The following is a 25,004-nucleotide window of genomic DNA, read 5'->3' as shown; positions in this document are numbered from 1 at the left end:
AAATTTGAGTTATTTCGAAAAAATACGGTACTTTGTGAACAATTTTGAGTACATATTTATACTTTGAAACTTACTAGATTTTGAAAAAATATATTCTTAGTGAAAGCATTGAAAATTTAACATGATATGGTTGAATTAATCGATTTTAGAAAGATTTTAAAAATGAGTTATCGTCCATTATCGGCGATAAGATTATCGCCGATAGGATTATAGAAATAACGATAACGATAGATTATCGTTATCGTCAAGATATTAACGATACCCATTAATGTTATCGCCAGACGATAATATTATCGACGATAATTTTATCGATTATCACCTTGTTCAAAAGATATCAAAACTTATTTGACATAATTATGTAATTTTCAATCATCTTACTGAAATTTTTTAATACGTCTTTGAAGGTACAGAAAAATAGCATTTATTTAAAAAAAAATAAGATTCATTTAAAACTTACTGACGATTTTCATATCAAAGTTATGGTAAACATTTGTTTTTATTAAAAGATACTAAAAATATCTGCATCAATCCAAGAGTTAAGATTTAACCAAGAGTTTAGCACAGCAAAATTTTGAACATTTGCAAACAAAAATAAGCCATTAGATTTAATAAGGTAAATAAGAGAAATCCAGTTAATAAATGCCAAAAACGATAAATACTTGTACTACGAATAAACTTGTATCAAGCTAACAGACAAATTAAAAATGGATTATTTCAAATTAAAATGCAAAGGTTCAAAATTGCAATTTATTTCTAAAACAGAAAATATTTACTGTTGACAGCTCTCCCCTACGAAACCTGAGTGCAAAGTGCAGCATAAATTGTATTTTGATACACTGTGTTTTTCTCCACTCTGCACTGACTGGCGAAGGCTTGTTCCACGCACCCAGCATGGTGGTTTTGGGTGCATGTAGCTGAGGCTACCAGAGACCCCATGAGAGAGACTCCTAGCCTAGAAGTCAAGCCAGTGCCACAGCTACACAACATATCCGGCCCGTCGTCGTCAACGATTGCTTTATGGCCCGCTCTGGAAGCTCTCGTGCACAGTCAGCAGTCAACGCTCGGAGATATCCCTGCGTTCAACTCCCTGCTGCGAACATTCTCCGCTCGTTTTGGAATCCACACTTTTTCTCCTAGTTTCCTCTTTCTTTACGATTTGATAGTTCGTCCTGGGCGCTCAATAACCGGGAGCGAACCCCGAACCCCGAAAACAGCCAAAAAGTCATAAAATCCCTTTTTTCTCGCTCATGTTTTCGACGCTTCTTCAAGGAAGCAATCTCGGAAAGTCAAGTCATGGTGTGTGCACATGTCGGTCGGTTGCGTTTCCTTCTCCGCGAACTCCGGGTTCTCGAAGAAGGACCCGTTGCGTTATAAAACGTTATATATGGACTTGACCTCATCGATTGCGATCGAAAGATCCTGAAGGACCTCACCTCAGAGAAGGACGAAACCATCTGACTGATTTTAGTGCACCGGTCATAAAGTGGAAAATTTATTTCCAATTTCGAGCTCGAGTCTCTCTGCCCGAAGGAAGGGAGCTTGTTGGGTTGCAATCTACGAAGGGGGCGGTCAAAGTGGTGGTCTTATTAAATGGGTTCAATTTTGTTCGAATTGACCCGGGCGATTCATAAAGTATCGAAACGGAGAGAGGTTCCGTAGAGGTGTGCGGTAACAAGTTAAGTGGAGGAAGAGTGAGAAGTTGGTTACTTACCGTTTAGTTGATGGCAGTTGAAGAGGTCAGTATTGAGGGAAGAGCGTTCTGGAAAGAGATGAAAAATGTTGATGAGAAATCTTTGTAAAAACTTAAGTTAAGTTGAAAATCGAGGGATTAGTTTCGTTAACCTTGGTGTAGTCACAAAAAGTCATATACAGTGGACTCTTTGGCTGTCGATCTTCTCGATATCAATATTGCTCCAGCTGTCAATATTTTTTTCAGTCCCTTCAAATAGATTGCTTTGATTTTTCGTTTTATAATTTGATAACTCCCTCTCTCGACGGTACCTTCAATATCGAGAACGAGGGAGTCCACTGTAGTTTCAAGTTTAAGTATTCCCAATCAAGAAACAAAAAAAGATATTCTAGATTTGGATTGGATAACTCTCATCAATTCTTAATCATTCTCTGATGGATTATTAATTTTATTAGTTTTCTCATGTTTAAAAAACATACAGAATTAAATATAATAAAGAGCAATTGTTGTTTGATCTCGGCTCACTTTGATTAAAATAAACATGAAAAACATAAAAAAACATATTTTATGCCAAATTCGAGAGGGGAATTTCTGATCAATTTGTTGTTTTCAGCAAAGTTGTAGGTTATCAATAGGACTGTTCAGATTATTTTTATTTATTTTCTATTTTAAAATAAATTTTTGTCATAAAAAACTCGAATTTGAAAAAAACCTTATCTCTTTCATTTTTATTTTACTTTTTGATATGTTTCTTTAGTTTCTATTAGTGCTAACTTTTGAGCTATAGGGTATGACAATGTTTCGTTCATGACCAAATTATATTTTTTTGAAAATTAGTGCATTTTGAGAGGTATTGCTATGCACACCTGAAAAAAACAAAAAAAAAATTAAAAATTTAATCAATAATCAAAAACATGTCTGTAAATTTTCAATAAATTGCACAACTTTGAGTTTTAGCCATTTTTAGGTTAAATTCTTCAACAAAAATGTTTTTTTTAACTTTTAAAAACTGTAATGAAACCTATGGTTGCTCAACTAATTGAAAAAATATTCGAAATTTTGCAAATCACGAATTACATTTTAAAGGAGCATTAATTATGCTATTTTTGAGTGGGTGCACTCAACTCGGCTGGCATTTCCCTTTAATTCTTCCATCAATTAGGGTGACATTTGAAGCTGAAATTTTTTATTATAAAATCAAATTAATAAAAATATAAAACAATAACTCGCGAATACATTTCATTTACATCAAAAAGGTTTAAAGCAAGTTTAAAGCAATTCAAGAAGTATATTTTCATGATTTTTTAAATGGTTTTATTATTTAACTCAATTATTTTAATGCTCCTTAAAATGTATAATTCTGAACTTTATTCTCGAATTATTTTAACTATTTTCTTTCAAATCCAGATAGTTTGAGTTTTTACATTGTTTTTATAGCATGATTTAGTTAATTTGTTTGTGGAATGTTTTGATCTAAATTTTATTCATGGGATTCGAATTGCAAAATTTGTATTTTAAATGATCTTGAAGTAAAGTTGAAAACTTTGTTCTGCAATTCGATGTAAAAAAATCATTAATTTATGAGTTTTTTGATAAAAATGCTGTGGCTTTTCACATAATATCAGAATTAAAATTATGTATCTTAACAAAATCCAAAGTATTTTAAAACTATTTAAATTAATTGTTTTTTTTGATAAAGTAGCGAGCAGCAAACTGATGCAAGCTTGCGAATAAAAATGGGAATACCACTCTTGTCTTTATACAACATAGATTTAGGCAAAATTTGCAAGACAATCTGTGAAATATCTGTTTTAACCATTCCAACGAAAATTTTAAAATCATGCTAGTAAAGAAAAGTTATTTCCAAAAATGAGATTTTTGTAACTGCAGATATTATTAAAAAATGTCGTGAATGATTATTACAACTATTTGATTCCAAATTCGTGATAGACTATTTTAAGTCAGTTTGTATTTTATAATAACAAAATTTGATTGCCTATTTTTTTTCTTATTAACAAATTTGAGGTAAATACAAATTACTTCAAAAGTGTCATTAGTTGGCATTTGTTATCAATTTTGATTTTTATTAACATTTTTCTTAATTTATTAATTTATCATTCTCCCAATAAAATTGAAAAGTAGAAATAATTTTAAATCATCTTTTTTCTGTGCAATATTAGTAAACCTATTGGTTTAGCTTTTTCACTCAAACGATAAAATTTGTCTTTCTCTTTCATGAGAGGTAAATTAAGGGTCAACCTTGAGTTCCATAGTCAAATTTGTTTCTAGCTCATAACGTTAACCGTGTCCAATCGTCATCATCATCTAGTTAGTGCAGCTCGATTTAATGATTCCTACCAGCAACTCTCCGATCAACCACTACTGCCACGACCCATCATTATCCATTATCTAATTCAATAAGTGACCCCCAGGAGCCACACCTTCTTGGTACTAGATTTTTTTCTTTCGATCTTTCCCATCAAACCTAACCTCGAACCTAGGTACAATGAGCTCAAACAATCGATGCCTCGATTAGGGAGCCCAATCATGGCCCAATTTGTCCGATAATTTTCTCACCTTCTCTGGCCTGGCCTGCCTTTTGTATGGGGAGTTCGCGCCTAACTCGATTACCTCACATCCCAGGTCAATTGTGTGAGTGGTGTGTGCGTTTTGGGGTTCACTTTCCTCAGAATCTCTCGAGAGGACTTCAAGTAACACCTTTACTGTTGGTTGAAGTAACTCTCAAACTTGTTTAGTTGTTCATCTTTAGCAGACAAATGATGATCAAAGTCACTCCTTCCTAAGGTCCGTTCACGAGATCTCTAATGAAGTTGGACAAAGAAGCCCGGCAGCTTCAATTATTCACGGCGTCGAACTCAACGCTCGTTACGAGCCAATTTTCACTCCGAGAGCCGTCTCGGTCCGAAGTGAGGAGGTCCTTTTCAGGAAGGCAGTGTGTAAAAATGTTTTCGGCAAATTGGCCCAAACAATGCGTCTAATTTTGCTCGAAACTAAAAGTCTAGAGCACATTCCAGCGGAGATCACTCGGAGTCAGGGCCCTCATTGTTGTCCAGCTGCCAGGGGGCTTTTCGCGCGAGTACCGAAACCCAGCGCCAGTCCGCACAGACTCCAGAGGATGAAAAATGAGAAGAAATTATAAATTACGACTTGCTCAAGAAGTCAGCCGGGAACATCAGCAGGGTGTGAGAAGCAACACCATGAGGTTCGACGACGGGAGCCAGGCAGCAGCCGGCAGCGGACAAGACAATGAGAAGCCCAAGCAATCCGAGAAAGTGCGAAAACGATACACTTTTCGAGGAAGATCTGTGTGTGACGGACTGCCTGTAAGTTGAGATCTGCCTGCGAACGTGCGCGTCTTGCTTCGGAAATTGCTGCTCGCACCTAATTTGTTTTGACCCCTGGCGAGGTCGGGAACGATCGTGTTGCGCTTCGACGAAGTACAAATGACTTCCAGGATGCTGCGCAGAGGTTGAAAATGATACTTCGTCAGCTGTGTGCTATCTTGTGACATCGACCATTTAGTACTTTTCGAGAAAATCGATTTTTAAAGTTTGATGATAAATATTTTCAAAACTATGAATGGTAGAGCCAAACTTTTTGAAGAAATCGGTTCGTATACTATCGCTTAACAAACGCTCCAAGTTTCAACTAATTTTGTTACACCAGTTAAAAGATACAGTAAATTATGTAATCAAAAATCTGAAAAGCACGTGTCACAAGTGTGTTTCGAAAGTAAAATTGTATTACGTGTCACAAGTGTGCACAGAATTTCCATACAAACTAAAATAGACTTAAATCAATAGTTTAACCGACTTAATCAGTATATTTTCAAAAACAAAAGATTGCATTGCCTTCAGAAAATGTGTATCAACATAAATTTGTGAAAAACAAGAAAAATTTCCCACATTTTCCAACAACATGTATGACGTGTCACAAGTGTGCACGATCATTTTGATGATAAAATGGTCTATGTCACAAGTGTGCATTGCGGTATCCGGGAAACGGAAGCGAGTTTCCAAAATCGGGTTAAAGCATCTTGTAGTGTTTGTTAAGTATAGCAAAACGTCATCATTAACACATTTTCGACCAAAATGGTCTATGTCACAAGATAGCACCCAGCTGACGACTTTATGTTGTTGGGAACTTGCCACAAGGGTCTGGTAGCATAGGAACCTGACAAATCTTTATGAGTTTGATCAACATCTTTCAAAACTTGAACAAGAAATATTCTGTAACGAGAAACTTGACTTCTGAATCATGTTGTGTGTTTCCTCTTTATTTTATTATATTTGTTGTGAATGAATTTTGAAGTATTCATTATTTTTTTTATTGTTGGTTTTGACAAACCTAAAACTACAGTATCTTTATGTGTAACAAGAAGTTTCCTATTATCTGTTCATTTAGTTTGCGAAGTAAATTAAAAATCAGATGTCATGTTGCAAAAAAAATATCCTCATTCAATTGATGACAATTATCATTTTATAAATCAACCTTTGACTGATTACTACAAAAACTGACATAAAAATTACTTTGCTCAAGTTTTATTGCAGAGTTGTAAAACATTTGGGTAATCCTCCACCTACTCATAAAGCAATTGCCCCGACCCCTCTTCGATTTCCGTTAAAGTTTGTTCTTAGGGGTAATTTTTGTCAATGATCGCGAATCCGTGCTCCATTTTCCGATATATGGTGACGGAGCCCCCCGCCCCCCTGCCCTCCCCCTTCAATTTTTTAACATTCGGAAAATGACGAGTTTTTCAATAATTTTCAGCCTAAAATGGCAACTATTTGAAAATTTGATGGCATACTCAGGATTAAAAATACAAACAAAGTTTCAAAAATTATGGCATTTTTCGATACTTAACTGTATTATTGACGCTGCAATAACTCAGAATGGACATTTTTAATTAAGAACAAAATTTTTCGTTTTAAAATTTCGTGTTTTTTTGTAACTTTGCACTGAAATTTCTCAAAGTGTAGCAATGCTCTACAAATTTGTAGAGTAGAAAATTACAAAAATATTGATATATAAACATAAGAGGTTTGGTTTTGTCCATCACGAGTTATCGCGATTTTACGAAAAAATGTTTTGATAAAGTTTGCCGTCGTCGATCATGGCCGTTCCAAGTCACCTGCGACAGAAACAAACGACGAAACAAAGAGAAAAAAATATGTTTCAAAACTTATATTTTATGCATGTTATTGGTATACTTTCAACATTTATTAAATTTTTTGTACTGCCAAAAAAAGCAATGAATTTATGAAAATATTTGTTTTTACCCGTCTTTTTTATCAATCTATTCAAAAAGTCCGGTTGATGTCGAAAAAAAGTTTTTCAATGTATCATAAATAGTCTAAATTTTTTTTTAATTTTGAGGTGTTTTTCAATAATTTGCAGCCTGAAACGGTGATGAGATAGAAATTTGTTGTCAAAGGGACTTTTATGTAAAATTAGACGCCCGATTTGATGGCGTACTCAGAATTCCGAAAAAACGTATTTTTCATCGAAAAAAACACTAAATAAGTTTTAAAAATTCTCCCATTTTCCGTTACTCGACTGTAAAATTTTTTGGAACTTGTCATTTTATGGGAAATTTAATGTTCTTTTCGAATCTACATTGACCCAGAAGGGTCATTTTTTCATTTAGAACAAAAATTTTCATTTTAAAATTTCGTGTTTTTTCTAACTTTGCAGGGTTATTTTTTAGAGTGTAACAATGTTCTACAAAGTTGTAGAGCAGACAATTACAAAAATTTTGATATATAGACATAAGTGGTTTGCTTATAAACATCACGAGTTATCGCGATTTTAAGAAAAAAAGTTTTTTCGGAATTCTGAGTACGCCATCAAATTGGGCGTCTAATTTTACATAAAAGTCCCTTTGACACCAAATTTCTATCTCATCACCGTTTCAGGCTGCAAATTATTGAAAAACACATCTTTTTTCGCATGCTCAAAAATGGAAGGGGTCGTACCGCCCCTCCGTCACGAGATATCAAAAAACGGACCTCAGATTCGTGATCAGGGACAAAAGTTACCTCTAAGGACAAAGTTTCACGCAAATCGAAGAGGGGTCGGGGCAACTGCTGTGTGAGTTGGCGGAGAATTACCCACAATTAATTCTAGTTTACAATCGATTTAACAAGTTTTTTTTATGAAATTTTAAGTATGGTCAAACATTTATTTTTGTCCCCTTGATTTTTTGAGGAAATTTTGACAACAACTTGAAATAAATCTTACAATAGACTTAATATTTTTTTTCAGGCATCATATATTTTTACAACTTGATTTATTTTGTTCAATAATTTAAGGGGAGGAGGGAAGATGCAAATTAAATTGTTTTAATTGTAATTTGATTGATTTTTATTCATTTGAAATGGAAAAATTATGAATGTTGATGTGAATTTTGAACAAATTTGCTGCTTGTACTGATTTTTGTTAAAAGCCATTTTTGAGAGGATTTTAGGAAGGAATAATTCTTCAATAGAATTTATGTTTGTTATTTTCAATGGAGGATTTATACCAGTGAATATTTTTTTAGTAAATTTTGGCACTTATTTTATCGAAGAGTTTAAAACAGATTCGAAAATTTTTATTTTTGAAATTTTATTTCCTGATTTTGACATTAAAAGTATAAGTAGTATGGGCTGACTTTGATAATAACAAGATGTTAAATTATAAATTAAATTATAAAAATTATAAAAATAGATTTTTTTAATCAAAATGATCACATTTTTAGAATATTTAAACTAAAACAATATTTTATTTATAATTTTGTATTTTTCAAACATTTAGTCAACTTGTCCTCGAATTTCTAATTTTATCATAAATTGTAGCACAGGATAAAAAAAAAATCATTTTTCTAAAATTAGATGGCTAATCTTGTAATTATCCTACTGGTGGAATTAATTAAACTTGCATACTTTTAATGTGAACAATAAAATAGTTAAGTCTCTTAACAAGTTTTAAAGACAAAATTGAAAAAAAATCTTCTTCAGACAAAAAAAAGTAAAAAAAAAAAGAACTTGACCTTTATGACATTAATTGACAAACGAAACATTTGTTAAAAAAAAGCAAAATAAGAATGTTAATAGTCATGTTAAAACTGGGAACAATGCATACCGATAAAAACATGGAAGATGTTTTATTGAAAATAAAGTCGAACAATAATTATTTGAGAGGATTTTTTATGTTGCATCAAATTGTCAAACATGATAACCAACATATTTAAATCATTGTTTTGCTCATCATCCAATATTTGCTAAAATTACAGCTTCACAATACTCAATAACTTGGTAGAATTCACCATAATTTTTGAAGATTTAAATTTCCAAGCAAATAGCAACATTTCTGTTCTGTAGCACCCCCAACAATTACCTAGGTCATTCAAAGAGAAATTGAGCTTGCAGAAAACACTAGAGTAGATCTCCCAAACTCTCTCCCTCCTCCCCTTCTTGAAATTCTCAAGTCGGAAAAACACAAGAGATTGTACTTGAAAATTTTGCTCCAAAGCAAACTACAAAAGGCTGCCAAAAGTACTAGCGTTTGATAAAAGAAAAGGAATACTCGAGTTGGGGGAGATTTAAAGGACCACGGCGGGATGAGAGGGGGGGGGGGAGTAATTCTTCAACCAACTTGAAAACAAATCGTTTGTGTACTTTGAGACGAGGTGGAACTCGCCTGTGAAATGGCTGATCCCTGAAAGGAATTCTTGAACTTTTTTCGACTTTGGGGAATGGGGGCTGGAAATGAAAAGCTCGTGTGAATAGGGGGGGGGGGGGAGATTGATAATTTCTTCGGGGATCTGTTTTAGGTTGAAGAAATCGAACCAATAAAATAAGAAAAAATGCTAAGGAATAAGTTGTACGAATTATAGAAATTTGCAATTTGTCCGAAAACTGACCCATGAAAAATCTTCAAGTCCTGCTTGAAAAGTACTCCCACTTAATCACAATCTTCTAGAGTTTCGCATATTTTCCGAGTGAAAAGAAAGGAAAGTTATTTCCCCCCTCCCCTGGATGAAATATGATGAGCCAAATCGGGAAATAATTGAATTTACTCTGGTGGGTAATAAATTATTTATCTTGTTCTCTCGGCGGGGCAGGCAGCCTAGAAAATTCGCGAACCTCCAGGTCAGGCCGGGCATTCTTTGGGGAAATTTCAAGTGGTTTTGACTTTTGAATTTTAACAACGCGCTTCCCTGTACGCTTTTGTTTGCCGATGCGTGGGATGGCTCAAGAACGCTTGAGATTTGGTTGCGTAGGCTCGGGATTTCCTGCGTGCAAAAGTGGGTTTTATGGGGAAATTCGCTTTGATTTGGAGTTTGAGGTTATGTTGAGGTATTAGCAGTTAGACTTCCAGTGATTGCGTGGATGTCATAATTGGAGCCCCCGGCCTATTCAAATTCTTGACAATCATGCCCTAATCCCAGCCAGAACCTGACCTCAGCAGATTAACGAGAACTGTTCTGCTGCTAATCACGGAAACAACGAAGAACCGGGACCACTTCTTGAGACCACGCGGAGTTGAAGTCCGGGGTCAGGAAGCGCCCGTCCAAAGGGAGCCACGGAGGGTGAAAACGTAATTGCAATAATTTAACAACATAAATGGCTATAATTATGATTGAGTGTGGTGCGTTCTCCGGGCTCCCGATCGATACTGACTGATTCTTGCGCGGTGAAGACCCGGTTCCGAGCCTTGTTAGTCCCACCGTATCGTATCGAGCGATTATCTTGCCAAGTTTGGAGGTTCGCGGGGGCTAATTTTGTGTCTAGTGTCGTCTAATTCTAATTCTATTCGCCACACGCGATAATAATCACTTATTGACGTCCTATCATTATCGGTTATTTGTTGGGGGAGCTGATTATCAATTGGCAAGTCGCGAGCCTTCATTAGCTGCTTTCGTCAGAATGACGAAATTGGTAATGGAGTTTTGGTATTACCAATCATTGATCTCTGATATCATTTTTATCATTACATTCCAACGATCAATCAAGCTTTTGATACCAATTTTAACCAATCAGCAATCGAATTCGAATCGTATGGAATTCGGTCCAAACCAGTGATCGATATCCCACAAACCGTCAACCGCAAACAGCTGTCCCTTTTTCCACCACTCATTCGGAAAATCACACTTTTCCCGTCCATCTACCGGGTTGAAACCTGCATTGCCACCCATATGTTCATCGATTTTGCATACCTCTCGCGCGGTGCATACCAAATGTAGGCCAACGAACCAGGCATTCCTGGTGCAGCATCCGTCCAATCGACCATTGAGATACGGCGGAACTAGGATGAAACTCGTCCAACATATCTGTGTCACATCGTGTCACGTATTTTCCACGTGGTCAGTGATGCCAGCGATCGCGACTTGACTTGGCGACTTTTCGACATTTTTCAATATCCACCAAATTCTCTAAAATCAGAACAATTAAGCTCCATCAAACGATTTTCACACCACTGCTGTGCAGTACAAAAGTGGCTGTAACGTGCCAACCAGTGCGGCGACCAGAAGCTGGGACAATTTCCGGTCCCGACCGTCACCTGGCAGGTTGGTGGCCAACACCAACCGCCCACCCGTAAAGACCACCAACGGTCCGTGGTATTGATTTTTATTGTAATTTAAAATTCAAATTTAAAATTAGTTTTCCTCCCGTGAACGAGTTGTTCTACGACTTTTTTTTTCTCTCCCTGTTCTGAGCTAGACCCCGGTGTTGGACAGGTGAAGTGTGCTCAAGTACGGTCGAAGGAAGGTCAGCGAAGGCCGTCCGGGAGGATTTCGCAACGCCATCGTGGACGGAAATGGCGTGGAGTGAAGATTAAAGAGCGATTTTCTTCGCGCCTCACCGGGTTCATAGGGTTGGATGAGTTTCCAAAAGGCCTTGAGAGTTTGTTCGAGTAGAAAACGGACGACCCGCTGCCGCTGGGATGGGTAAACGAAGTGGCTGCTGTTTCTATCTTCTCTGGGAGGATTGATGATGGCTTATAATGAGTCAGCAGCTTTCGCTGAGTCTTCTGCTTGACGGGGATTTCATTTGAAGAAGAGCTATTAAAGTTCCCTTAAAGAGTCGATTTTTATTAAACCGTAATTTCAAAACTCAATTAATTTCAACGTTTCAGATTGACAGTTCTCCCCCAAAACCAAACCCCATTTCCCGCAAATCAAGCCAGGAAAAATTTCCGCTCGCATCAATTTCGCTAATTGACCAGGTTGCTAAATTAATCAACGACTCGACTGGTAGTTTTCCATCCGAAAACTTTGCCACAAAACCACCTGCCCTGACCTGCCCCACAACCGTGGCAGCCACTTCAATCGGAAATCAAACAGAGAGTCACCCGTCCATCCACGTCAACCCCAACACGTGGGCCAATTTTCGTCCCGCACTTTCAAATTAATGGGAGCTCCGCACTCTTTCGTCCCCAACCCCGGAACCAAATTTTCGTGGTTTGGCCACGGGTTACACAGCCGTGGAGTTGGCAGCTTGCCTGCCTGCCGATGACAGCCTTCAGGGAAGGACTTTTTCAATCAATCTGCGTCGCTGCGTTTGCGAGCGTTGTGTAACCTAGGGTTGAAGGTTGATTTTTTGGGATTTTTTCCGAAAAAAGTTTTATTAGTGTTTTTTAAGATTTTTTCGTAAAAGAGCAGTTCTCCACGGAATCGGTCTTTTTTCTTTGATTTTAATTTTTGTATTTTTTAATCCGGCTGAAACTTTTTTGGTGCCTTCGGTATGCCCAAAGAAGCCATTCTGCATCATTAGTTTGTCCATATAATTTTCCATACAAATTTGGCAGCTGTCCATACAAAAATGATTTATGAAAATTCAAAAATCTGTATCTTTTGAAGGAATTTTTTGATCGATTTGGTGTCTTCGGCAAAGTTGTAGGTATGGATACGGACTACACTGGAAAAAAATAATACACGGTAAAAAAAAATTGGTGATTTTTTTATTTAACTTTTTATCACTAAAACTTGATTTACAAAAAAAACTATTTTTAATTTTTTTTATTTTTTGATATGTTTTAGAGGACATAAAATGCCAACTTTTCAGAAATTTCCAGGTTGTGCAAAAAATCATTGACCGAGTTATAAATTTTTTAATCAATACTGATTTTTTCAAAAAATCGAAATTTTTGTCGCAGAAATTTTTTAACTTCATTTTTCGATGTAAAATTAAATTTGCAATCAAAAAGTATTTTAGTGAAATTTTGATAAAGAGCATCGTTTTCAAGTTATAGCCATTTTTATGTAACTTTTTTCAAAATAGTCGCAGTTTTTCATTTTTTTTTAAATTAGTGCACATGTTTGCCCACTTTTGAAAAAAATATTTTTGAAAAGCTGAGAAAATTCTCTATATTTTGCTTCTTCGGACTTTGTTGATACGACCTTTAGTTGCTGAGATATTGCAATGCAGGAAAAAAAAAGGGCGTAATATTGAATGTTTGGCCTTTTTGAAATGTTATTCTTGATTTGAAAATTTTGAAAATATTGTTTTCGAAAAGATCGGAAAATTTCACAAATGTTTCATATTTTAACATTGAAAATCGGACCATTAGTTGCTTAGATATCGACATTGAAAAATGGTGGGTTGTTCGGGTGAGAATTAGAAAACATCAATTTTCCTGTTTTTAAACCTTTGCATTGCAATATCTCAGCAACTAAAGGTCGTATCAACAAAGTCCCAAGAAGCAAAATACAGAGAATTTTCTCAGCTTTTCAAAAATATTTTTTTCGAAAGTGGGCAAACATGTGCACTAATTTAAAAAAAATGAAAAACTGCGACTATTTTGAAAAAAGTTACATAAAAATGGCTATAACTTGAAAACGATGCTCTTTATCAAAATTTCACTAAAATACTTTTTGATTGCAAATTTAATTTTACATCGAAAAATGAAGTTAAAAAATTTCTGCCTACAACTTTGCCGAAGACACCAAATCGATCAAAAAATTCCTTCAAAAGATACAGATTTTTAAATTTTCATACATCATTTTTGTATGGACAGCTGCCAAATTTGTATGGAAAATTATATGGACAAACTAATGATGCAGAATGGCTTCTTTGGGCATACCGAAGGCACCAAAAAAGTTTCAGTCGGATTAAATAATACAAAAAAAATCGAATGACCGAAATCCTAGAGAACTGCTCAAAAGCAATTTACCATTGGAATTACCAATTAGCTATTTGGTCATCGACAGATTCAAAAGAAGCAATGGAGCACCCTGATCAGTCTCAATGTTTTTAAAACAATTTCGAAATTACATTCCCATACCCTTCTAAATTCTGATTCCGTAGCCACGTCAATCCTGTGTCGAAGAAGTACGCATTTGAAAGCTAACTTATTTTTCTGTCACGACGCTTCCCACGGATTGTGAATTGATGAAGCTTTGAAATTCGGGAAACTCGATCAAACTAGGGCATGAAACTGAAATTAATAATGCAAAAAAAAAAAAAATAATGCTGATTCAAAACTAGTTTCAAATTGTGGATTTCCAGGGTTTAATAATTTTAAATTTATTATAAATTGAGATTCTTTTTCAATTTTATTTTACAACAAAAAAAGTAGTAATCCAGCTGCGTGTAAAAGGCATGGGTTTTACATATTTGTTTTGCATTATTTTATGAAATTTTATTAAACCCAGAAATATGTAGTCCATCTGTATGGGAAACCTACTTGACCGAAATGGCTCATCTTTTCAACAATTCATCGGTTTGATGACCAAGCGGGCAAAGGCGCCATTTTTTCTGGTGGGGGGTTTGATTTTTTTTAATGTAGATAAACAGTACACGGAGTGTGAAATATTAAGTTTCTGTTCTCACAAAGGTGCATGCGATTTTACTATCGGATATTTTGCTGTGTATTTTTTCATGTTCATGTAAAAGAACGAGTTTTGCCAAAAAATCTTAGTCTTGTCATTTGTTTCTATTTTTTATTTCTATTTTTTGTATATGTTATTTTTTTTAAATATACAATTTTGTTCAAAACAAATTGCTTACAATCAGGGCAGTACATAAAATTCCATCCACTTCTTATTACTTTGAAGACAGGGGTTTTAAAAAATACCGTTATTATGCCATTTTCAAACCATCATCCGAAATCATTTATAAATTAATTTAATTTTTTCAGCTAAAAAATCTGCAACAGAGAACTGTTTGCAAGAAATCGTCCAAAAATAAGAGAAATTGAAATTGTTCAAAATCTTGCTCCTAAACATTTTTCTTTGAAATCTTCTCATCATCTCATCTTTAAAAAATGTGTAATTTTACCGGTAAAAATGGAAAAGTTTACCTCTATTACAGCGTTTTGTCACTATTCTAGTCTTAGTTGAGGTTATAATTCTTCATAAAAAAATAGTGTTATACCGTCTATTTGTCAGCTTCAAAATTTACAGAATTTTTACTGTGTGATTCAAACAATGGAAACTAAAAATAGTTTTTAAAATAACAGGAGTATTTTTAATAATTATTTAAAGATTCCTTTAAAAATCTTTCTATAAACCATCTAATTTTATTGTTTTATTTTTATGTGTGTGGTCCAATCCAATACCCGCTAACCGGTAGCGAAATTATGGGAAAGGATAATTTTTATCAGACTTTGTATATGCCGAATGCTGATACAACTTATCTCAGTCCCGGGTATTAGGTGGTGAAAGCCCTTGCGCTGCTTCCAACGACCCATTTCAGAATGGCAGAGATCCTAGCGGCCCAATTCCGAGGTCGTTGGGCATTGTCCGGCCCCGCCTTAACATAGAAGCAAGCACCAGACGGATCCTTGATCTATCTTAAGACTCCCAATCCCTTCAGGCAAATCAGGGATCAGAGCGTATTTAAGATGAGAAGAATACAACATGTTTTATAACCTTCAGATGGCCGACTGGTTAGAGTCCCAGACCATCAATCCAGAGGTGTGAGTTCGAATCCTACCTTATTCAGTTTCGTTTTTGTTCATATGAAAAAAAACGAAGTTGACTTTATAGCTGTCGGCCACCATTGCTAGTACCAACCACTAGTGTCTTCCTTTTTTTAACTACAAGGACTTTGCCGCCCTGGGCTCCTAAGTGTTTTAGTACGGCACGGAGCGACGGCACCGAATACCCATATTTACACTTAGAATTTTATAGCGCCCGCCGCGGGATTCGAACCAGCAACCTCTGGATTGGTCCGATTGATCCACACGGACGGGTTTTTGTTCATATTCAAAGTTGAAATTCCTGACTCCAAATTTCAAAGGAACCGACCGATTTGATCCCTGAACCTTCTGCTTGTGAGGCAGAAGCCGTAACCATTAAGCCACGGAGCCGGTTTAATTTTATTGTTTTATTTTTATGCTTCACAATTGTTATTTTACATTATATTTAGCATTTTGTTTCAATTCTCTCGTTAAACTACTAACTTTGTCATTCTTAAACGACGAAATGGCCTACTTTTCTCTACCAAAAATTACAGAATGTAAAAGGGGCTATCCATAAACAAAAAAAAATGTTTTGTATGGAAATTGTTCACGAGGGGGTGAGGAGGGGGGGGGGGTCTGAGACTTCAAAAAAGTTTCCACGTGGTTTATGGATGGTCTCAAATTAATACATTTCAATACCAAAGCTCAAAAGATTATGTGTTCAGCTTTAGTATCGAAAAATAACAATTTTCAATGTTTTTTTAGATTTGAGCAGTGAATTCATTTTACACATGGATAAAAAGCGTTTTTCGGAATTGCAATAAATGTTGTTATCAACTCGGTAAAAAAAAGCAAAGCAATCCACTTTAACGACCCCCGGGTCTTTTGTGGTCTCTGTTGCAAGGTTCTGCTCATTTCTAGGCGTCCGAAGGTTATGTGTGGTGAGTCACTCAAAACCTCTTTTTCTAGCAACTTGGTGCAAAGCTTGATTTTTTCAGCACTCATCATATTTATCTAGCTCGGTTAACCTCGTGGGATAAACGTACGTCTAATGCTGAAAAAATTTTCTTTTCGCAACTTGTTGCATGAACTACTCTATATTTTCAAGCTAAAAATAAAAAACTAACTTAATCCACCTACGTGGTTGATGCCTTCCTCACTTTTTACCAACAATGGGTAATATGAGTGGTTTGGTCACATATTTCAGCTTTTTTTTTAGATCCAGAAAAATACGTACACACATATAACTTAAGTAAATGTATGTATGGAAAGGTCTTTTGATTACCTAACCAACGATGGGTCAGATGATGGATCCGGACATCGTTTACATACATTTAAGTGAGATCCGGCATCAAAAAAGTACAAATATATCACTTAAGTGGTCACAACTCGAGACAGGGTTGCCAGATCTTCAATCTTTTGAACTCGTTGGAAAGGTCTTTCAATTGCCTAACCAACGATGGGTTGGATGGTGGATCCGGACATAGTTTACATACATTTAAGTGGGATCCGGCTTCAAAAAAGTACAAATATATCACTTAAGTGGTCACAACTCGAGACAGGGTTGCCAGATCTTCAATGTTGTGGACTCGTTGGAAAGGTCTTTCAATTGCTTAACCAACGATGGGTCGGATGATGGATCCGGACATCGTTTACATACATTTAAGTGAGATCCGGCATCAAAAAAGTACAAATATATCACTTATGTGGCCATATCTCGAGACAGGGTTGCCAGATCTTCAATGTTTTGGACTCGTTGGAAAGGTTTTTTGATAACCTAACCAACGATGGGTCGGATGGTGGATCCGGACATAGTTTACATACATTTAAGTGAGATCCGGCTTCCAAAAAGTACAAATATATCACTTAAGTGGTCACAACTCGAGACAGGGTTGCCAGATCTTCAATGTTGTGGACTCGTTGGAAAGGTCTTTCAATTGCTTAACCAACGATGGGTCGGATGATGGATCCGGACATCGTTTACATACATTTAAGTGAGATCCGGCATCAAAAAAGTACAAATATATCACTTAAGTGGTCACAACTCGAGACAGGGTTGCCAGATCTTCAATCTTTTGAACCCGTTGGAAAGGTCTTTTGATTACCTAACCAACGATGGGTCAGATGATGGATCCGGACATCGTTTACATACATTTAAGTGAGATCCGGCATCAAAAAAGTACAAATATATCACTTAAGTGGTCACAACTCGAGACAGGGTTGCCAGATCTTCAATCTTTTGAACTCGTTGGAAAGGTCTTTCAATTGCCTAACCAACGATGGGTTGTATGGTGGATCCGGACATAGTTTACATACATTTAAGTGGGATCCGGCTTCAAAAAAGTACAAATATATCACTTAAGTGGTCACAACTCGAGACAGGGTTGCCAGATCTTCAATGTTGTGGACTCGTTGGAAAGGTCTTTCAATTGCTTAACCAACGATGGGTCGGATGATGGATCCGGACATCGTTTACATACATTTAAGTGAGATCCGGCATCAAAAAAGTACAAATATATCACTTATGTGGCCATATCTCGAGACAGGGTTGCCAGATCTTCAATGTTTTGGACTCGTTGGAAAGGTTTTTTGATAACCTAACCAACGATGGGTCGGATGGTGGATCCGGACATAGTTTACATACATTTAAGTGAGATCCGGCTTCCAAAAAGTACAAATATATCACTTAAGTGGTCACAACTCGAGACAGGGTTGCCAGATCTTCAATGTTGTGGACTCGTTGGAAAGGTCTTTCAATTGCTTAACCAACGATGGGTCGGATGATGGATCCGGACATCGTTTACATACATTTAAGTGAGATCCGGCATAAAAAAAGTACAAATATATCACTTAAGTGGTCACAACTCGAGACAGGGTTGCCAGATCTTCAATCTTTTGAACCCGTTGGAAAGGTCTTTTGATTACCTAACCAACGATGGGTTGGATGATGGATCCGGACATAGTTTTCATGCATATAAGTGAGATCCGGATAAATGTGAAAACACATTTTTATATATAACTTTGAACTACTTATCAAAACTGCAAACAATTCAATAGCGATGTATGGGACCCTAAACCAAGTCGAATGGAACCGGTTTGATCAAAATCGGTCCAGCCAGTGCTGAGAAAACTTGGCAAGAATTTTGAACACATACATACGTACACACACACACATACACACACACATACACACACACACACACACATACACACACACTGACATTTGTTCAGTTTTCGATTCTGAGTCGATAGGTATTCATGAATATAGGTCTACGAGCTGTTTTTCAAAAGTTCAATTTTCGAGCAGGATTATAGCCTTACCTCAGTGAGGAAGGCAAAAAGGTTAGTTTTTTTGTGAAATTTATTAAGCTGTTTTGCTGGTATTTAAAATGTCAAATATATATAGAGATTAATAGATTTTCAAACTTCTTGATTGATATTTTTTCTATTTTTTTTTTAAATATTCATCAGTTTTAGCCATATGTTTTGCATGAAATATTGATTGAACTTCTAGAAGAGCTTAAATTTTGGTTTTGTAGTGCAAATTCTTATACTGGTTGAGAAACAGAAGTTTTTTTGCTGTCAAATTTTATCAAGATTAATCACAATTTATGAATGAAAAGCATTGTGAAGAACAATTTAAAAAAAAACGCCCATATGTAAAAAAGTAAAACAGTTGCTTTTCTCCTTATTTTTTGATGATTTATCCCATACAAACTTCAAGCAATTAGAGGAAGGGGTTCCCGTGGTCAGAATGAGTTCAAATTTGGAATTTAGCCTTGTGTTGCGCCAATCTTCGATTTCTGGGGGTTGCCCCGAAGATGCCCGGATTTGACCCACCATATTAGAAATGTTTTTAAAGCGAAGATAGTTGATGATAGTGACTTTTACGTTTAATATGCAAAATTCTTAATGAAATGACAACTTCTGCAAACCCCATTCCTCCGTTGCCCAAGATGTCACTAGTGATACTTCCTTTTCCAAACTTTCTAAACCGTACCTAATTAGCACGATTCTTGCAACAGTTTGTAAACAACAAGCTTCTGAAAACTTCCCCCTTGAGATCTCTTCAAACGAAAAACATCAGCAAAGGACATCACAACGTTCAAAATTTAATTTTCCAACCAAACACACTCACACACACACCAATCTGGAGCGCAATATCGTCGTCGAGTCGTCGTTGCCATTTGGCGAAGTGCCTCATTAAAAATTAATGGGTGTGTTTTGGCAATTTCTAAAAATGTTCCTCTTCGGCCCACCCCCTTTCGAGGGGGTGGGAAATCGTATTTGCGTAAGAGTGTGTGTGTTCGGTTTGATCTTACGCACACGCACGCACTGCGATCGCAGTTGGGAAATTTGTTTAATTTAAACTCGCAAAAACGTTAATTAAAGTTAATTGAAGATTAAACTTTCAGCACCTCTAATGTGGTCGTCACAAAGGTGTGTGTGAGCGAGGGGGGTGGGAGGTGGAACAAATGAGATTTTCGGTGGTGACATCTGGCGGTGGAAGGGGAGGAAAAGACACGGCACAAGGAAACATGGCGTCCTCGGAGACTCGACATCACCCCCGATGATGCTGACGCAGAAAAAGAGAGAGAGGGGAGGAAATGACAACAACACCAACCTGACGGTTGGTCTGTTTACTTAACCCTTATCAGTTTATCCTTTGAAGCAGATTTTAATTGAAATAAGTTTGTAAAATGGTATTGTTCTGTTTAAGAAAATATAAACAAACCAATTGATAAAAAATTATCAGTAAAATTAAAGTATATTTCTAAAAATATTTTTCACGTATAAAAAAGGCAATAGAGGGTTAACTCGTACTAGACAGTGAGAGTTGGAAGAAGAGTTTGTAAGAGATTGAAGAAGTTACCAATAAAATCCCACCCAACTTTTTTTAAACTCTTTCCTGTCTATAAACTCAAAAGAGAGCCTCAATTTCCAGAAAACATTGGCAAGAAGACAACAAGTTGTCTTTACTCTATAAATAGGGCCAATTTTGTACAGGGAGAAAAGTTGTAATGTCATGTCACTTTAAGCTATTCAAAATTATAAAAAAAAATTCAGGTCACTCCACCTTTTGTCTCTAGCCCTGTACAATACTCTGCAACACAATGGTATTGAAATTACTCATGTTACAGCCATCCGGCACACTCAACCCAGTGGACCGACCACCGGATGGTTCCGGAAGGTCTCCGGCCGGAGGAGATGCTACCGCTAACGAAGTGGAGCGGAACACACACGCCTCGTGGTCTGACGTCCTGGGAGATATGGAGAGTGCCAGCTGCTGCTGGGTTGTGGTCCCTAAAGCAGCCCGTTACAGACGGTATTATCGATTTTTCCCGGGGCCCAAATCCGGCCGGGGTTTTGTGTCTGATGATGTAACCATAAGCCGGGAATGAATTTTGTCTGGGACGGGATGTTGATGTTGAAGAGTTGGATTTAGTAATAAGTTAAAGCGTTATATTCATGGCTAAAGGCCACAAAATGTCCAAGTTCGTTTTTTTTAAGTGCTTTTAAGAATAATTTGGCTGAAAATGGTTATTTTAAACAGGTGGTGTCTTTGATAGTCACAGATTTCGTAACAAATTTCAGCATAAAAGGGTGCAAATTAATTAGATTTCATCCCGTTTCGTCGGGACCCATTTAGCAAGTCTTCACCCAAAGTTTGAGCCGATTTGGTCAAAGCAGTAAGCAGATATTTTAGCATCCGTTTTTTTTTTATAAATGAAAATGTATATTTGGTTTCCTAAAAATGATTTAAAAAGGCTATTCTGTATGCTCATACAACATTTTGAAAATTTGGCCGATCATAAAAATCTAGAAATTAACTTTTTGTTTAGATTTTTGCCTTCCTCACTGAGGTAAGGCTATAATCCTGCTCTAAAAATGAACTTCGTATAAAAACGTCGTAGACCCACCTTCATGTATACATATCGACTCAGAATCGAAAACTGAACAAATGTCTGTGTGTATGTGTGTGTGTGTATGTATGTGACCAACAAACTAGCTCATGTTTCTCGGCACTGGCTGAACCGATTTGACCCGAACCTGTTGCATTCGACTTGGTTTAGGGTCCCATAGATCGAGTTTTATACAGATTGAAGTTTCGATAAGTAGTTCAAAAGTTATGTATAAAAATGTGTTATCACATATATTTGGATCTCACATAACTGTATGTATGTCATCGGGACTGGCAACACCAGCCAGCAACAGTCTACTGTTCGGAGCTCCTCAAACTTTTCGATTTTTTTCGCCGTAATTTACCGTGATTATCCGCGAGTTTGCTGCTCCAGCATGCCAAGGGCCGGCCGTGGCCGTGGCAGTTCGAGTGCGGCCTCGAAAAACCCGCGAAGCTCATCTACCGGCAGTGATGTCAACCATCGCGACGCTCATTTTTGGTTCGCGGCGCATTTTTCGTTTGTGGTGCTTTTCAGTTACGGAATTTGGCAAAGTTGTGTATGAAGGACTTGTAGAACCCACCAAATCGTACAACTTTGCTGAACATAGTGTTGATTTTTGATGAATACAAAAAAAGTAACAACCAAAAATGCGTTAGGCAAACGAAAGCATCGTGAACCATTGGTCCTAAGGTCTGAAATCTTCTTGTAACTTTTTGCGTATGAATTTTACAGCTATACAATGTTCTGAAGAAATGTTGCTGTTGGTGAGTTCTACAAGTGCTTCGAACACCATTTTGTCGAATTCCGTAACTGAAAGGAACCACAAACAAAAAATATGCCGCGAACCAAAAATGAGCGTCGCGATGGTTGACATCACTGTCTACCGGCAGAGTGCAGAAAGGTAAACACACCAACGCTGCATCGACCGCCATCGCGCACGGGAGCGTGCCCAGTGACGTCATCGATGAATCGCTATTACACGTGTCATACCGTCCACGTGAGTCCCCTGTACGGACGAGACAATCCACCCGGGCATCCGGGAGCACTTCCGGCCAGCAGCAGCAGCAGCAGTCCACAAGCACCACGACGACAACCACTTCCAACGTTCCCACCAGAAACGAATTTGAGATTCTGAGTGGAGAAGAAAACAACACCGACAGTGACAGCAGCAATGCTAGCGACGACGATTACGATGATGAACTTGCGCGCAAGCAAGAAAAGAAGAAAAAATGCAACTCTCCGAAGGAACGACGTCCACCTCCAATTTTTGTTTTGGAAACGTTGGCAGACGATATTGACGAGTTGCTTGAGGGACTCCAATATTGTCTGAAAATAAGTAAAACTTCTGTGCAAGTTATTACGCACAATAAACAGAATTTCGACCTGGTGGTGAAGAAGATGAAGTTGCGAAACTTCAAATTCTTCACATTTGATCCTGCAGAGAAGGTCCCTGTGAAGATCGTCCTTCAGGGATATCCGGACCGCCCGATCTCCGACCTGGAAGAACACCTGTCGGGCATCAAGGTTAAGCCTCGAGAGGTTAAGGTGCTCTCGAAATCGACAACAGTGACAGGTACGTACACATTGTACCTCCTGTACTTCGATCGTGGGTCCGTCAAAATCCAGGACTTAAGGCGGATCAAAGCACTGGACGGCTTCTTCGTGACGTGGCGATTCTACATGAAGAATCCGACCGACGCAGCGCAATGCCACCGCTGTCAAAAATTCGGACACGGTTCAAGAAACTGTAATCTTCCGCCCCGGTGCGTAAATTGCGGTGAGACCCACTTCACCGAAAGGTGCAATCTTCCGCGGAAAGACCAGCTGGGGGAAAACGCCCAGCAGCACAAAGCGCGCGTCAAGTGCGCGAACTGTGGTGGAAACCACACGGCGAATTTCCGTGGCTGTGCCGTGCGGAAAAAGTACCTCGAGGAGCAGGACAAGAAGAAGAAAGCGCCAGCGTTCCGCCAACCTCCGAAGACTTCGAGCTCGAACGCTGCAGCAGCTGGCGGCGGAGCGGTTCCATCGACCAACCCAGCGTTCCCTCCCGGTTGGGGAGGTTCGTACGCTAGAGTAGCCGCTTCTGGGAGCGGTACTTCACCGGGACAAGCAGACGTCACCGGAGATGACCTCTTCACGCTTCCCGAGTTTTTCGCTCTTGCTGGAGAGATGCTCACGCGCTTTCGTGCCTGCCGGAACAAGGCAGAACAATTCCAAGCTCTTAGTGAGCTGATGATGAAGTATATCTACAACGGATAAGCTGCCTAGTGCAGCGCAGTTTTTTTTTTCGACGTCAACAGACAAAACAAATTGTGATCTAGTTTTAAGCTTTTCTATTTCTATCCTTTTCCTTAGCAAATTTCGAAGGTTTTTTTTTTTTTTTTAAATAATTTTTCCTTCTCTTGGCAAATCCATTGTAAGAATATCCAATTACATCAAAATGAACTATAGTACAAATCATAGTTGAAAGGTACTCCAAAACTCTATTAGGTTATTAGGTTATAAAAATTACGATATTGTGAATTGATTATTTACTAATAAAAACTAATTGAATTGAATTGAGTAACTGTATGTAAACTATGTCTCGGTCCATTATCCGACCCATCGTTGGTTAGGTTATCAAAAGACCTTTCCAACGAGTCCAAAACATTGAAGATCTGGCAACCCTGTCTCGAGATATGGCCACTTAAGTGATATTGATATACTTTTTTTAAGCCGGATCTCACTTAAATGTATGTAAACTATGTCCGGATCCACCATCCGACCAATTGTTGGTTAACTTATCAAAAGACCTTTCCAATGAGTCCAAAACATTGAAGATCTGGCAACCCTGTCTCGAGATATGGCCACTTAAGTGATATTGATGTACTTTTTTGAAGCCGGATCTCACTTAAATGTATGTAAACTATGTCCGGATCCACCATCCGACCAATTGTTGGTTAACTTATCAAAAGACCTTTCCAACAAGTCCAAAACATTAAAGATCTGGCAACCCTGTCTCGAGATTTGGCCCCTTAAGTGATATTGATGTACTTTTTTGAAGCCAGATCTAAAAAATAGATGAAACTTGTGTACAGCCATTGTTGTGAGGAAGGCTCCAAACACATATGTGGATTAAGTTAGTTTTTTAAATAATATTCAATTGTATTTTAGTTTCATATATATTGAGCATTCAAACTTTTAATTAATAATAAACCCAAAAGGACCAAAAAAAACACTAAATCGACCTTTCTTCCACCCCCTCATCAATCCCTGACCTTTCCCACGCCCCACACCTCATCATCACCTCCCCATCAATATCGCGCGCACTCCCTTATTTTTCAAAATCTGACCTTCTCAAGCAAAAAAGTGCCATCCTGCCCAGTTTGGAATCCAAAATATCGCAACTCCTTGTCACGGCCACCCAATCTGGGATGAAATATTCATCGAAAGTTGTGCCACCCACTCACGGATTTGCGCTTCCGATCAACAGCAGTAACCTTCCCCACCGACTTTTCTTTCGT

At 37.4% G+C, this 25,004-nt stretch overlaps 1 protein-coding gene across 1 annotated transcript in view; it reads right to left on the bottom strand.

The window, feature by feature from the left end:
- The window catches only part of LOC120426242 (toll-like receptor 6), a 162,814-nt gene that overhangs the window by 114,863 nt on the left and 22,947 nt on the right, over positions 1-25,004 (bottom strand). Inside the window, exon 2 of the mRNA XM_039590979.2 lies at positions 1,712-1,759. The gene's annotated coding sequence lies outside the window, so the exon portion shown is untranslated. The remainder of the gene's footprint in view (positions 1-1,711; positions 1,760-25,004) is intronic.

This window comes from Culex pipiens, chromosome 2, assembly GCF_016801865.2.
Source record: "Culex pipiens pallens isolate TS chromosome 2, TS_CPP_V2, whole genome shotgun sequence".
NCBI lineage: Eukaryota > Metazoa > Arthropoda > Insecta > Diptera > Culicidae > Culex > Culex pipiens.
The sequence above is the reverse complement of the archived record's forward strand: the minus strand, read 5'-3'. Positions and strand labels throughout refer to the sequence as shown.